The 16,016-nt window shown below is 38.7% G+C and overlaps 1 protein-coding gene across 17 annotated transcripts in view; it reads left to right on the top strand.

Annotated features, from left to right (window-relative positions):
• Window positions 1-16,016, top strand: part of large2 (LARGE xylosyl- and glucuronyltransferase 2) — a 271,183-nt gene that overhangs the window by 228,568 nt on the left and 26,599 nt on the right. For 3 of the 17 annotated variants that reach the window (XM_088612010.1, XM_088612011.1, XM_088612016.1), the window contains one exon: window positions 19-50. The exons of 12 other annotated variants lie outside the window; for them this stretch is intronic. The gene's annotated coding sequence lies outside the window, so the exon portion shown is untranslated. Of the gene's footprint in view, window positions 1-18; window positions 51-4,567; window positions 4,598-8,546; window positions 8,570-16,016 lie in introns of those variants that run through there. 2 more of the 17 variants (XM_088612013.1, XM_088612018.1) reach the window with 2 other exon arrangements.

Genomic DNA, 16,016 nt, shown 5'->3' with positions numbered 1-16,016 from the left:
TGTTTCCTATTTATCCAGGAAACTGTGGGCCTTGACCAGAAGTGACAGGGGTAGGAGAAATTGTGAATTCTGTGAATTCAGATTACTTTTCAGTGATTCATGGTCATCAAGATTCCACAGGAAGATTTAAGTCGTATTGCACATTGCTGATAAGTGCCGATGAAGTTGCCTATACAAAAAAAAAAGCAATTTCCGTTGGCAGATGAGAACAGGTATCTGTGAAACTGGTAATGGGTAAACTCAGGGCTCTGGTTTGTAATAAAGGATGTGTGAGGGGCACAATCTGTAAAGACAGTGGTTATTATTAATTATTTAATTCTGCCTAACACTGTACAGCCAAAATGGAGCTAACAAAAGGCTAAATAACAAAGCACTTTGCATTAATTACAAAAAAATAAAGTCCATAACAGTACAAATCCCATTTCAAAATACATCGTGATTCATGACCAATTTACAATACAATAGATAGGACAGTGCTTTCTTAGTCACCAAAGAAAATCAAACGAAACATGATGGAGTCCTGGTTTAATTCCAGGGTAAAGTATGAATTCTAAGTAGTGTATGTAAATAAGGAGCATCTGTGAATAGGGGTTTGAAATCTGTCTGATAAAGGTTTGTCTCTGAAAGCAGACAGCGTGTTATGGCATAAAACAAACTGATACTATGACATGCAGGAAACGGAGTGATACTGGTCACAAGTTAAAGGGGGAGAAACAATGTCCATGTTGTATAAGAAGCCTGTTACATCTGAAAAAAAAAACATTAGCTCACCCAAAGAAGTCTCCACAGCCAAATTCTTGTGTTTTCTTCTCCTTTCTTTGACCTCTACTTGTTTATCTCATGGTGATGTCCCTTCACTGGCTGTCTGAACAGTGTTCAGTCTCCCTTTGTGCCAGGGTAGAGCACAAATCAGAAGAGTTACAAACGATAGAATTGCTCTGTCCATCTCTTCTTTGTCGGGTAGTGTAAATAATACAAGCATCGTGTTCATCTGTCTCGAAGGATCCCAGGGAATTTTCATCAACATCAAGTCACAGCTGTTTGGTAACGACCCTGGAAATCCTTTGTGTATAAAAGGGCTTCAAGAACCCTTTATGTTTTTAGTCATTCACTTTACTTCCTTTCCTGTCTTGGATGATGCTGCAGTAAACTGATGCCCTAAGGTTTTAAATGTTCTATTTCTCTCTCCTTAATCAATGTAATTTGTGGTAATAGGGTTCTTCAGAGGCCTCGTTATTATAGCTAAAGCATATTCTTATTTCCACCCTTTAATTTGATGCCCTGGCCTGTATTTTGGCTGCCACTGAGAATTACAAAGGCAGATTTCGATTCCAATAATGCTGTTCACCAATACAGGTCATATTCTAGCATTCCTTCTTTAACCATGGTTCAATATCATTTGATAATTTCACAGAGTTGAACAACGCTGCATATGAAGAACACACTGGGTATCTTTTCCCTCAGGTTTTCTGTGGTATAATGAGGAGCTGCAGTCTGTGAGGTCTGCAGGTTGTCAGCTTCAACGCAAAAAGAAATCAACTCGATTAACTGTGCTCTACAGGGCTTGGAAACAACATCAGTCATGATACAGGGTTTCTTAATGGAATAACAAAAATGCATACCGCTCCAAACTGATAGATAAGGAGCAGCATACTCCAAGACCTCTTTTTAAGATTATTTGTTTTCTTAGCAGATACCCTTATCCTGGGAATATGACTTTTTTTGTCCTTGTACAATACACATATGGAATTTACAGTAACAATCAAGTATTACAAATAAGGCCAGCACAAGCCGGAAGAGCAGGGCAAGTGCTCTGCCAGGCAAAACTAAGCAACACACAGACGACATGGAAACTAGACAGCAGCAAAGGCAGCCTGGTGTCCTGAACTCCATGTCTACACTAAGCAGGATCAACAGGCAAACCGAACCAACCTGAGAGCCCAGGATGCAGGGGAGAATGCAGCTGGGAGCTCAGAGACCATGGTTGGTGTTTAAACAGATGAGTCAGTTTGGAGCAGGCACCAAAAGGGGTGCAGGGACTGAGGAGTTCTGATTTCTGTGGGTAGTTCAATCCAGCACTACTAAGGAGCAAGGGAGGAGTATGAGCAAACTCTGACAATGGGGGAAGAGAGCAGGGGTGCAGGATGTCTGTCAGAAGGGGAAGATTGGAGAGGGCAGGAAGGGCAAGACAAGAGACTGAAGATGGGAGCAGAGTTATTGAGGCAGCAGTAGACCAACTCTAGGGCAGTGGTCTCAAACATAGGGCTGGGTCTGGCCCCCCAAGTTCATTTTTCTGACCCATTTGGCAGTTGCATCCAGTGCCATTGGCCAGGATTCAGTTCGTATCTTGTTTGAGCCTGCATAGCCCTGAATGAGTTGATGGAGATGGGCCTAGAGAGAGTAACAGTGCTCCAGACAGGGCAGCTTCAGGGCTTAGACTAGCAGTTGTGTGAAGTAATTGAGACAAAAGGAGCAGATTCTGTAACTGTTGCAAACTGTTGCTCAAGAAATGACAGGAATGTGCCAGAGAAGAAAAGGAGAAAATAGTGGAATGGAAGAAGAAGAGCTTTTGCAAGATTTTAGTTTACAGAAATGATATTACGCTTAGGTAGAGATAGATGAGATGTACAGTAAGATGCACATTAGGGCAGCAACACAGAGCAGAGGGTTCTCATAACTGGTTTGGGGTACAAATCCAAAGGAAACCCTGCTGTTGTAATGTTGAGAAAGATACTTCCCTTGAATTGTTCTAGTAAACTTTACAGCCACAAATAAATGGGTGCAAATGTCATTTGTTTTGGATTCAAGTGTCATCCAAATAAATTTGAGGTAGGTAAGTTAGATGCGAGAAGAGGTCTGAGTATCAGAGGAGAAGAAAGAGGAAGTTTTGAGCCTTAGCAGCAGAAAGTGATCCCAAAAAATGTGGGGAAAGATGAGAGGACCCAGGAAGTGGGTGTAGAGAGGTGTGCCTGTGAAAGAAGCTTGATTCCAGATTCAGATCATATATCCTACTAGGGCACTGCATCTATGAAAAAAAACAGCAGGCACTTTCATATATATGCAGTACTTCACATCAGTATATCAGATATGGCTGGCCCAAATAGAGCAATATAAAGTTTATATTTGTTTCCGTAATATACAAAGTTCACAGATTGTCATCCTTATTCTTCAATACATATCTGGTTGTGCCTGAGGCATGAGTGATGAACAGTTATTAACTCTGCAGATGGTATTTCACATACAACTAATGTTGTCCGTTTTCTTTGCTTTGTTTTTTTCGGGGTTCATGGATATTATATTGCCTGACTTCAGGGCCTTCACTGTAAATTGTTCTGGCAAATAGTAATGAAAAAGGACTGAATAAACCAGAGAATTGTGGAGGGATGGACTGTTCCTCACATAAACACATAAGTGGTGTGATGTGAGAAAAGAATGAGGGAGAAGCATTTATGTACTCCAGCATTTGTTAACTTGTACTGGTCATGTTGAATTATCATATTCACTGGGATTATAAACACACATAAATCTGCTTAGATGTTTGAAAACAGCATAGGATGATCGTTTGTGCCTTCAGCTGCTCAAATAGGAGCAATTACTGTATGTACAAGAATAATTTCTGGTGAGGGCAGTAGAAAGATGGATCCCATCTCCAGAGTGCAAGGTGGGACTGATGACACAAGGCAGGAAGTCAGTCCTTCTTAGGACTACAAAGGAAGGGACAGTTTCAGACATCAGGCATCACTAACATGCCTCGCGGAGGTGGAGGGAAACATAAAAACTTGATACCATGGCAAACACGGGGCAACTCTGCCCATCCAGGTGCCTGAGAACAGCATTGAACCCAGGACCCTGATCTACAATATGTGGCAGCACCAGCCACACTGCTTTGCTGTCCCAGCAATGAAACACTTTAGTACAACTTTGTTGCTGAAAACATAGAGCCACTAATCTGGCTGGTATGCAGAGGAATGGGGGAGTTCATTTGTTGGCATTCCATAGTAGGATTTCCATCAAAACTCTTGGCGGAGTAGTAATGTGTTTACCTGTAACGAAACATATAGCTTCACACCCAGGGGATTGTGGCAGAGCTGTGAAGTCATATATCTAGTTGAAAAGAACAGGATGGTGTTTCTGGCCATTGTAAAGTAATAAAGTAGAAACCTGTCTCATCTTAAAAAAACTACTTTCATATTACTAAAACCCTGGTTTGGCGGAGGGACAAGTGATGAGGCACCAGGGGGTTAAGCTGCTTTGAGAGTAAGCTAGTTGACTGTGATGACTTTAATGGAGTAGCATTTATACCAGGAGAACTTGGACATGATGGTTTCAGCGGGATTCCTGAAGAGTTTGCACTTTCTTGTTCTGTGAGATAATCAAAGTGAGTGGGAAGCGACTTCTGCCAGGGGGACTCTCATGCAATCTCATGTAACTACTTTCCCTAGAATGGGTGGCTCCTGAGAAATTGCTTCTATACCCGAGTTCCTCAGACACTGTTGTGGCTGTGGTTTATAACATTGCATGCAACAAATTGATTTTCTCTTTTTCTCTCTGGGATACATTCGTGTAGACAAGAAGAAGCACCGGCCTGTTTCGAAAGGTTATGCCTCTGTTACAGTTAATATTACAACTCTCATAAACCGCAAACTACCTCGCCCGCAAGATTGCGGGGTAAGTCAATAATCTTGTTGCTTTCTTTCCCAAATTACAGTTAATAAACAGAACAGGGTGAAAATGCAGTTTCCAAGATACCATAGATAACAGCAGAAAATTGTTTCATTGTTTTGCTGCGTGTTCTGCTTTACTTAAAGTTCAGAATTGATACTTTATGCTCTTTCAGCTTTTCCGATCATGTATGTGCTTTTGGTTTTCACATATTTGTGAGATATCATAAATTATACTCTTTCTCAATAAGAGGCTGCTTTTGCTAGATCCCCTTCTTGAAATGCACAGTAATGGGAAGAATGCTGTCATTAAGCGAAGCCAAAACCAAAAGTGTTGGCTAAGTAAATTAAACTTGATCAGGGACCTTTTTGTGCTCAGGATTTTAAAAACAAGAAAGGAGTTACTCAATGTATTGTCCCATACATCACATTTACACTCACTTGACTTCACTCTTAATCAAATATGTTTTTTGTGTTCATTGAGGGTTCATGTTGACTTGGGAAAGTCCTTGTTTTCTGAAACAAGGTCACTGAGCCACAGCATGTATAGGGAGAAAGTTAGGAATGCAGTGTTAGCTAGTCATGTCAGCATTCCTAATGACGCTCACATAAAGACCAGTTCCCATCTAGTTCCAAAATATGGAAAACTTAGAAATGTAGAAAAACGTTATCTTCCATGGGCCAATCTTTTTTGAAAAAATCCTGTTTGGGAGTATTTACATGTGGGGCATTTAATTCTTCAGCACCTCCAGCTCTGTACAGTTTTGATGTATCTTTATTTTAAGCTAAAATTTCCTAAAACATTCTGCACTTTCACCAAAAATTGACCACAAAGGCATATGCGTTATTCCAGTACAAAAGTAATGTTTTGGGCCAGATTGGACCAGAAATGACAGTACACAAAATAAAAATGGAGATGCTAGACCAGTGTACTATGTGATATCCACTCTGCCCTTCTTAGTTTTCTGTCAGCAGTACCATCTGCCTGTGACTGGTAAAGAGGCCCCAATTTTAATCTGTTAACCCACTTGCCAGTCGTGTCGAGAATTGCAATCCTCTCATTATTTCTTTTTACCCAGTAGTGACCTTGTTAAAAGAATTAAAGAAGACCTTGTACCTAGCTGCTGTTCACAGAGGGGAGAAAGCATGCACTTGTGATTCATGGTCAGGGCTGATAAGGAGATATGTGATTTTGAACACCTCTGATTTAGTGAGAAGTCCTATAATCACTTCACACCACAGGTAGATAAGGATAGAAGGGAAACTGTCATTTTTTACTTTATATGTGGTCACAGTGAAGCTGCGTTAAAGAGCCCATTTTGGACACAATTTCTAACATAAATTAATCTCTTAGTTTTAATCTTTATCATGATAATTACAAAGTAGAAATGTTGTCTTGTATGACTTCATATGGTTGTAGAAGGTAAAGTTTTAAATCTTTATTAGACTAAACAGCAGTGAATTTACTTTTTAAGCAAAATAAATCCGGTCTTCTGGTTTCCTTTTGTTTTTTTCTTCTACAAGTTTATATTAAGTGAAGGAGGACAGTAACATGTAATGATGTCATTTGTGATTATGTTAAGGATTTGCCTAGGGAAGGTATCTTATGAAACAATGGAAACATATACCTAAAAATAGTTTAATGTTAAAAAATGGCTTTTCTCCATTTAAACGTGTACAGAAAGTTTTGGGGGTAAAGGATTTGGAAGATGGACAGATGTATAGTGGAGTACAATCTAGTGGAAGTAGATTAACCCAGTTTTTGTAGTTGAAAGGACACCAAAATTCTGTGAAAAAAAAAAGATAAAGGAGAGAGAGAGAGCTTTTAGTGATTTGAAGATTAGTGCAGTGGTGCATCTAGGATAAGGCTTGGAAGTGGACCTTGTCGCTGTGAACTTCCGGGTGACTTAAAAATCAAAGCTAAGCAATTCAGTTCTCCTTTAAAGAATAAACAAATGCTGATGAGTTTATCTGTACTGTAGAAATACAACATTTTGAAGCAATGCCACAATTATATGTGTAGTTTTGAGTTTAAACATGCTACTATATGTTTCATAAACATGCTACTAAATTTAATTTAACTTAAATCCTTAATTATACTGCTAACATTTCTGTGGTAACTCTCCATTTGGTCTGAAGATTCAGTTCTTTCCATTTTCTTCTGAACTTGATTGCACATTGAAGCTTTTAAAGTAGATTAATTTGTAAGGTTGTTATTTTATCAAGACTTTTAGAATTCCCCTAATGATTCAGTCCTGTTTGCTTAATTCACTTATCTAACTACCTCTTCCTATGTCATCAATACTGGTACGCAGCATGCATGTATAGAAAAGTTAGCAGCCAAAATGGCTTTTGTTAATGTGGCGAGAGCCTATAGTTGTGTTTAGCCTACTGTCAGTTCAATCTAGCATTTTTCTGTCCCGCAGCGCTCAGTAGAGAGAAAAGGTTGTCTGTCTTTTATCACATTAATCTATCATCTTGAGTATGCATGGAATCATCAAACTGACTTGTATACTTTTTTCCCCAAATACAATACTTTTTCTTCAATAAAATAATTTCAGTTTTGTGACACAACTGACAATTTTACATAATGGTATATTACAGATGCATTGATTTGTTCTTTTATCACATGAACATCACATATTCATAACTGACAGATCTCGCCAGTGCTGTAATCCAACATCTTCAAACACAGTTTTATTCCTTACAGTCTCATATTGATCAAATTTTCGTAATGCAACATTAAACTCAGAAAATACAAAAAAATTTGCTGTCAAAAGACAGTTCTATTATAAACACAACCACTATGATCACATAGATTTTCTAAGAGCACTTCTTGCGAAATGCATTCAATGTTCCTTCATCGGCATTCAAATAAACTACAAATCTTTTCAAATAAAATCTCTGAGACAACAAAACACCTCTCATTATCAACTGTTCCTGTCCATACAGTCTCCAGCTGTGCAAAGTAGAGGGGGAGAGTGGGGGATTAAAGATTTTTAAGGTTTCTGATGAGGGAAGAGTTCATTATCTCAGCCCAGCTTATCAGAGTCTCTACTAATAGAGAAAGTGTAAGGCTGATTATTTTTAATCAGCAGAATCTTCTTTTCTGATTAACGTATTTGCAACAAGGTAAGATCTTTGAAATAACCCAGCACCCCCCCCCCACCCACACACACACACACTTTGTGTATCAGACTATCAGACTATTCCAGATAGATTCCTCAAACATTGATTACATTTCACTTTACTTCATTTCCTTTCATGAAACCCAAGCTGGGGCCATGCCGATAGTTTGAAAGAGAAGGCTTCTCAGCTTATCTTTCTTTTCTTTCTTTCCTTGAAGAAAGTCTGTTCCTTGGAGGTAATTGACTTACCCACTTTTAAGACTAAAGAGCTGTCATGCTTAATGTTACGTGGTGACTGCTGTTTTTTTTATCTCTTCTTGCAGTGCTTTTTGTGCCTGGCCTTATTTCTTATCTCCTGGGATCAATACCATATTTATTTGAGCAGGGGAAATGAGCTCACATCTAAGTTACAGTGACCCAGGAGAAGGAGAAAATAATGTCCTCTGAATATTTGACCATTTACGTATGGCTCCATACAGTATGTCTCAAATCTCTACCTTTCATTTGGCTTTTTTGTCTGTTTTTCTGTTTATTATGTGGAGGAGTGGGTGTCATCATTACCTACAGTAAGAGCACAGTTTTTAATCACAAGAACACAAGGGGATGTAAGGGGATGTTCCATCGTGCTGACTTGGTTGCTTGTAGTTAATCAATCAGAATATCCTGTGATTTGGCACATATTAGACTTCCAGCCTTCCATAACCCACTTATGCCTGTTCAGGTTCAAGGCAATCCCAAGAGAATGGGACACAAGATGGGACTATGAAAAAGCGATAGAGAGTGAGTCTTTATTATTCTTAAGGAGCAATTTGTTTTACAGCAACAAACAATAAAAAGAAAACTCCCAAACAAACAATGCACATGTACATACACAAAAGGATAATTTGTTCAGTAAGGTTATAGCCACAGGTATAAATAAGAACTTAATCCTATTCGTTTTTAAATTGGGAAATCTCTGTGTTCCGAGGGGAGTATTTGGAATTAATTAAACAAGTTTGACAATACTTCCAAACCACCAATTCAAGATAAAAGTTAAAGCAGATTCAATAAAAGACTGATAGAACGTGATCAACAATGAATGACCAACCTTAGAATGTTTAAGCTTCCACAAGAAGAATAGATGCTGTTGCCCTTTTTTGAAAATCGAATCAACCTCAAAATTTAAGCTGCAGTCCTAGCATCAATTTATCTAGCATCTTCACTGATTCACCCCTGATGCGTGTTTGAATGGGGTAGTCTGAGGGTTGTTTCTGAAATTGATGGCCATCTTTTTGGTTTTAGAGGCAATCATCTTCGAATTTGTGTTGTTGCAGTGGTCCTACAGCCCCACTGTGCGGAACACAATGGTATCTTCCACACGGGGGGAATAAACCCTATTATCACAGTCAGTGGTATAAGGAGAGGGTGGAGAGCAGTAGTAGTTGAACTTGCCTCAAATTGGCTGTAGACCTGGTATATAGGTCCCAGTACACAGGTGCTCAAAACCCGTCGATTTACAAATTAGTATCTACACCCTGCTCTTTTGTCTTTGCCACAAGCAGGAGGCCCTCTCAGGGCACACACAAGCGTGGAGAGACACCCAATTCATTGGGCCAGTATGTCTTTGGGAAGTGGAAACCCAGTCTGTATTAAGTTTAGATGTATTTTACTTTCTTAGACCTATGTGAGTTAGTACATCAATTTGAAAGTGTAGACCTATGTTTATACAGTTGATTTTTCAGATAGTATTGACAGCATTTAACCTGATAATTTTAAGGATAATAGAGACTTTTTGCATTGAAGTTTCTACAATGGGTAATATGATGAACAGTTGTCACACTACGTCAATATAAAACTAACTGTATAGTAACAAGTAAAATACTATAATTGGGAGTGAAATATTACTGCATTTTAAAGCTTTTTGAAAAGTAAAATTGAGACAGATCTTAAAGCAGACTAGAAAATTGGAAAATATGAAATACTTTTCCTTTGCCGATTTGTAATTATGCTACCTAGATAATTACAGAATAGTGTTTATTCTTGCACAAATTGCTACAAAATGACACAGTGAAGGTTTACCACAATGTCAGACTTTCAAAAGTAATATAATTATATAGTATTTGAGTGGAGGCTTGGGCTTAGAAATTAGAGTACACAGAGTCGTTGAATATTAAGTTGAACATACAGACAGTGTGAAAACTGCAATAACTAGCACAGTCAGGACCCTTAACCAATTAGTGTTCCCCCACCTCCCATGGGGGTGATTAATACAGAGCCATGTGTTGATAATAGCCCTATAGATTGCAAGAAAAATCCATCCCCAGCAATATAGAATTGTTTGTTAAATAAAATACAGCTTACAATCCTCATGTTTGTGTTCATAATTGTAAATTACTTTGCTGGAGATAAACGTTTGGACATTCCAGGCTCTGCAGTGGTAGCAAGATGATTGGTAGACTACTGAGTGGCTTAATAAAATTGTGAAAGCATGGCTGTGGATTACAATTTTTAATCATAGCACTGTTAGAGCGTTAGTAGTAAAACATAAATCCAGTAGAAGACAGAATTGTATGAAGCCTTGTGCTTCATTAAAATAGCCAACTTGAGCCAGGTATTCCAATATCAGTTTATACCCACCTCCCACAGACACAAGAAGCAGAAAGAAAATGTTTCAGCTATAAAAGCTGTTAAGGCTTTTATTCTTCTTTTGGAAGGAGCCATTTTTAGGATACTGCCTGGCTTTGCAATAATCCAGTATTTTTATAGAACCTTGGTATATTAGAATGCTCAGATTTATTACTCCTTATGGAGAAATGATGTATTGCTGGTTTCAGATTGAGCATTTATTTTTCTGTCCCCCTGATAAATTCTTTAACCATTTTTATCAGCCCCCTAAAGAGTGTGGAGGCAAAACCTCCACTTGCATGAGCTTTACACATTGTGGACGTATAAATAATGGCAGTGAAAATGTCCTCTCATTGGCAAGAGATGAAAATGTTTTGACAGAGCCGATCCTGTAGTGTCTCTGCAGCCGTATAGGATCTCACATTAAAAGTCAAGACTTGCTGAGGTAGCAGAGACATAGCTTTTTCCCCCCCATATTAACTGTTTTTCAGAGATGGATAAAGACTCCCCAGGTGCCAGTTGTAGCGTTAACATGGGTGCTACTGAAGGAAGTTAGCTGATGTGAATATAACCTTAACTCATTGTTTCCATAATGTACTTTGGATTTGTCCCTATGTGTAAAGTGCTTTGTAATGTTAATAAGCTTCTGTCTGAGTGAATGACCCCCAGCTCTCTGAGATAAGGCAATTTTACTGCATAACACCTTCAATAATAAATCACCCAGGACAGTGTACTGCTGGCCAAATGTTTGAGTGAAAGTATGCCAGAGCAGAGATGGTTTCTGTACCTTGTTCATCTCAAATGAAGATAAAAGTTATGTTTTTTCAGTTATTATTACCCTTGGCAACTGGCGTGACGCAGAGAATGCAAATTCTGATACTGATACACCTAGAGAAGACGGCTGAAAGGGTCTCCTTTCTCAGATCAGTCTAAATGAAAAACAGGTCAAAGTAAGCACAGCCAGGCAAGGGTACCAGTGACAACGCGTTACATGTGACAAAGTGGAAATTAAGACCAAAGGAGCTCCAACCGTAACAGCAAACACAGATTTGGAAAGTGTGTTATAATTCTTTATTATATTTATTACCTCATGAAGCAAATGAGCTGGTTCCTTGCTAATTATGTGAAAGTGGTTTTGTAACAGGTCACCTTCTGTCAGGATTCGAAAACCACCTCAGAATGTGATAGAACGTGACAATCGCAGAACCATTTGGCGAAGCAGGAGATTAACCTTCTGTTCGGTGCGTTGTGATTGACTTCAGACCTGCTAATGTGAGAAGGCAGGGCTTTAAAAAGAGGCATGAGGGATGTTTTTGGAACCTCTGAGAAGCTATTAGAAGATTTTTTTGTTCTTTGGAAACTATACTCAGGACTGATGTTAAGATTCTTCAGAGTGAGAAGAAAGGATTGCCGTGGGTCATATATAATGATCTTAGGTGGCAAATTAAGTGGTAGCCTTTGGCAATAGCATTTAGATCTATATATGTTTCAATATTTTTTCCAAAGATAGAGTGTAGTTATGGTTCTTTGTCCACAGCCTGTTTCAGGTTTCGTTCTATTACTTTGCTCTGTTAGTGTAGACTTCACATTGCTGTCTCTTAAAACAAATCTATTGAAAAGTATTTTCAAAGGTCTTAAGCTGCATCCTTTCCATGCATGTATTGCCAAGTCCTGAAAGGTGCAGAAACAAAATATGACTTCCATGTACTTATAGATGAATTATTATAATAATTACAGTTTTCCTGTTTTTATTAATTGATAAGCTCTAATTTGCTAATTGTATACTTTTAAATTGCTTATGCTGCACAGCCTTTGTTAGAAATACATGCTGTTAGTTTCTAGCTGAAGGTACAGTGTATGAATGCAAGTTTTTAATTAGAAATGTAGGTATGCAATTTCTGTTTCGGAGCCACAACAGTTCATGGGTCCAGAGCTTATCTGAGTTTCCATGACATTAAGGGATCAGAGATCACTCAACTCTCCCATTGGAACACCAGTTAATCACAGAGCCTATCCCCAGACATTCCTGCCCTCCATCCATACATATTGGTGGACTGGAGGAATTGGGGGTGTAGTACTTCACTCAAGGTACAAGGTACAACAGCATAACCTGGATAAAATTACATACAATAATCAGTGTAACAAAATACCCAGGGCTTTTAATATTTGTTGGTCTCTTTGTGATGGGAATAATTTAGTGAATCATTTTTTAAAGTAGTAAAGTTGTGTTACTGATCACACTTTCATAAACATCCACCACTATAGACAGTGTTGTGTCACTGGTTGGTCACACAGTTTAAATGGATCAAATCAAGTATCCAGAGTGTTTCAGTTTTAAATGTGACTAAGGCTCAAAATACTGCAATGATTCATTCACATTGCTTTGCTTTATTGTCACAGCTTCATTACATGTAAGTGGTTTTAGGCTACCAGTTTAATATCTTTCTCAAACTTAACAACAGTGAATGGAAAAGAAGTGTAATTATGAAACCAAACTGCTTTCACAGCACTTAAAATGATATGTTGAATTTCGGTAAATAGAAAAAATGTTCTGAATTATAATGGGATGCTTCTAAGACTTTCTTTCTTAGATAATTTCCCTATTCTTTTGCAGTTCATAAAAAAAAGTCACAATGCATGTTAACACATCATGCAGATGCTGATGGACCAAGTTATTCTTAAGGGATAAAAAAAATCAGTCTTGCATCATATATGTTGCAAATAAGGGACTTCAGGGGTTATTGGATAAGTTAATATTCAGCAAATGAACTGCACATCTGAGAGGCTGTGCTAACTAAGGAAAGAATCTTGAGTGAAAACTGTTGCTCAGGTAAACTATAAAAGTATCCTGTGGTGAGATTTAAGGCTACATTGCAGAATTACAGAACAGGAGTAAAGGGAAATAATCAAGTTCAGCGGAAGGACCTCAGAGCTTGAGGGCTTTTTCATTAAAATCTTGGCTGCTTAACCTTTCTTCTGGCTCTGCTAGTTCTGTATTCTTTGTCACTGTCAGCCCATCTCCTCGATACCTTACTCACAATGATCTTAGTCCAAGATACTGTATAGTCTCCTCCATCATCCTCTGGGGAGTTTGAAGTTATTGTTCATCTCTTTCGTCAGTCCACATGTGTAATTTTCTCTTGTTGTAATCGTATAAGTCTAGAGGAGAATAGAGTAAATATACCCGATGGGTGTAGAAATCATTTTACTACTCTCAAAACATAATGTCTTGGTGCTGAAGGTCAGTTTGTGACAATTACTTGACTGTTGCAAAGGGTAAAGGTGCAGAAATCATTTCACATATGTCAGTGCAGTCACTTGATCCACTGTTGAGTTGCAGCATGTACCTGGGTAACACACACCACCCATTCTGTGCGAGCAGCCCTCCTGCGAAGGAGACCAGGTCGAGTAGTCAGAACTACTTTACCTCTTAAGTTATGGCGTCAGTCTAGGGGCTGCTGATTTATTCAAATTCAAATTGGAATTTAGCTGGGGTAAGCAGCCCTACTCGTAAGGTAAAAAAAAACACCACAGGATGTTTAATGACCAAGAGTATTTGGAACTGACACATTGATGTGAAAAGTTTGGTCCACCAGGAACAGTGACAATGACACCAGCTGGTCTACCACTTACAACAACATCCTGAATTTCCATCGAGATGTTCCTTTCCTGCTCTGACCAGGCCCATCCTTCCTTAGTTTCAACAGTAAATTAACCTGCTGTTCTCCAGGCCTGATGTAAATCCAATTGCTTCTCCTTTTCACATTTGTGACCCTGAAATATATTTAATACCTTGACATTAGTTCATGGTGAATGAAGATCTTCTGCTGTTCTTTATTGCCTTGGAGAGGCATTAATGAAATCATAACCTTTTTTTTTCTTTAATTTTTTTCAAATCCAAAAGTCCAGGTTCTAAAAAATAGCTGTGTACCTTCAAACAATCTAAGAGTTTTAACAAGCAAAGAAGTGATTTTTATGTAGGTTCTAGGACTCAGGAAACCCAAAATGAACTCATACTAAGCCAGCAGGCTTTTGGTTTTTCAACCACACCGGAGCTTTTGAAATTTGTTTATCTGTAAACGCAGCATGTGGGGAAAAAAATGAACCAAGATAATACGAATTTTTCTGGGTTTTCATAGTATAGTAAGGAAAAATGAGAGAGACTGCTGTTGCTTATCGGTCTTTTGTTCCATTTATGGTTATTCAAGGTATATCCACATGGTGAATTTTATATCTGCCAGTGGAATACGATTCCCTTTTGTTTAGCTGCAGGACTGTAGTATTATAAAGCTGCAGTTTGTATTAAAATGGCATTTCAAAATGAAAAGGACATTTTACCACAAATCAAAGTTGACAAAACTTAAGTTCTTTTTGGAATACCAGTTTAGAGCAAAGAACATTCAGTGCAAACCTGTATCAAGTACTTGATGTGCACAGTAAGAAAATTGTTGCAAATAATGAATGGGGGAATATGTCCCTGCAGTGTAGATTTTGAAATATTTGACAATGCATTTTAGGTAAAGAATATTAAACACCCAACTGTAATCATATACAAATTCAAAGCTTGTCAGAAAAGAAATTGATAGGATCTGTGGAGCTGCCCTCTAATGTGTTCATAATTGCCAAGGGCTAGCCGCGCACATTTGTAAATTAGCAAATGTCCTGAAACCTATTTATCACAGGTGCAATCATTGAATAGAATTGACTTGTAGTCACCATAGTTTGGGCTAGAGGTGAATAGCTCTATACACTACTGACACGCAGATAACGAAAGTGGCTCGATATACAATTATTTCTTTTGTTCTGACGAAAGGTGGAAAAAAAATACAATGAAGTAATGGAAATACAGATGACGGTGTTTAGCAGGATTCCCATCAAGACATCTCTGGAGTCGAACACCTGACGCTTATGCAGTAATATAACCTGATGTTCAGTCGGCCTCACAATTTGCATTTGCTATGCAGTGTTTTTGGCAGCTCCCAAGTTTGTTTTCCGAGTTTTGTGTATGGATTTCAACAGTAGGTGACCTTCCTATATACCAGGGTTTCTTGCTGATAAGTCTCTTAGATTATAACCTTTGTATGCTAGAAGAATGAAGGAAAAGAAAGCATTTCTGCAGGCGGGTATGCCTCAAAGGGTATCGGCTGCCTCGGGAACTCTGCACATACAGTATCTTCTTGCCTTCAGTAAAGCAACTCTTTACTTCTTTCAGCAATGTTGTGTTACAGGCCACTGCGGCAGGCAGGATGTTGTGTTTTGTATTGAACGTGGTATTGGCCAATGTGGCTTTGCGCAGCTGAACTCAAGTGCCTTTGCTAATCCAAAGGTTTCAGTCTCCCAGGAGAGGTAAAGCTGCACTCCTCTCCAGGCTGTGTGCCGCGATAGCGCATCGGCACCATTCCTGTTCACCCTTCACAGCACTCCCAGGTCTTGCAGCCGACTGCCATGCCTTATTTCTTTTCAGCTGGTTTAGAGACCAGACCTCCAGAGATAAAGGGGGTGATGCATTTATTAGCTCCACCACCTTCGACTTACAGGAGATGTTGAGTGGAATTGAGTCTGGGCACTGGAGGCTGTATCACTGCTGTTCCTCAGCAAGTGACATAAGCTCTCAAAGATCTAT

The sequence above is a fragment of the Lepisosteus platostomus genome, chromosome 18 (genome assembly GCF_059453375.1).
Source record: "Lepisosteus platostomus isolate fLepPlt1 chromosome 18, fLepPlt1.hap1, whole genome shotgun sequence".
In the NCBI taxonomy this organism is placed as follows: domain Eukaryota; kingdom Metazoa; phylum Chordata; class Actinopteri; order Semionotiformes; family Lepisosteidae; genus Lepisosteus; species Lepisosteus platostomus.
This window is presented reverse-complemented; position numbering and strand designations above follow the sequence as displayed.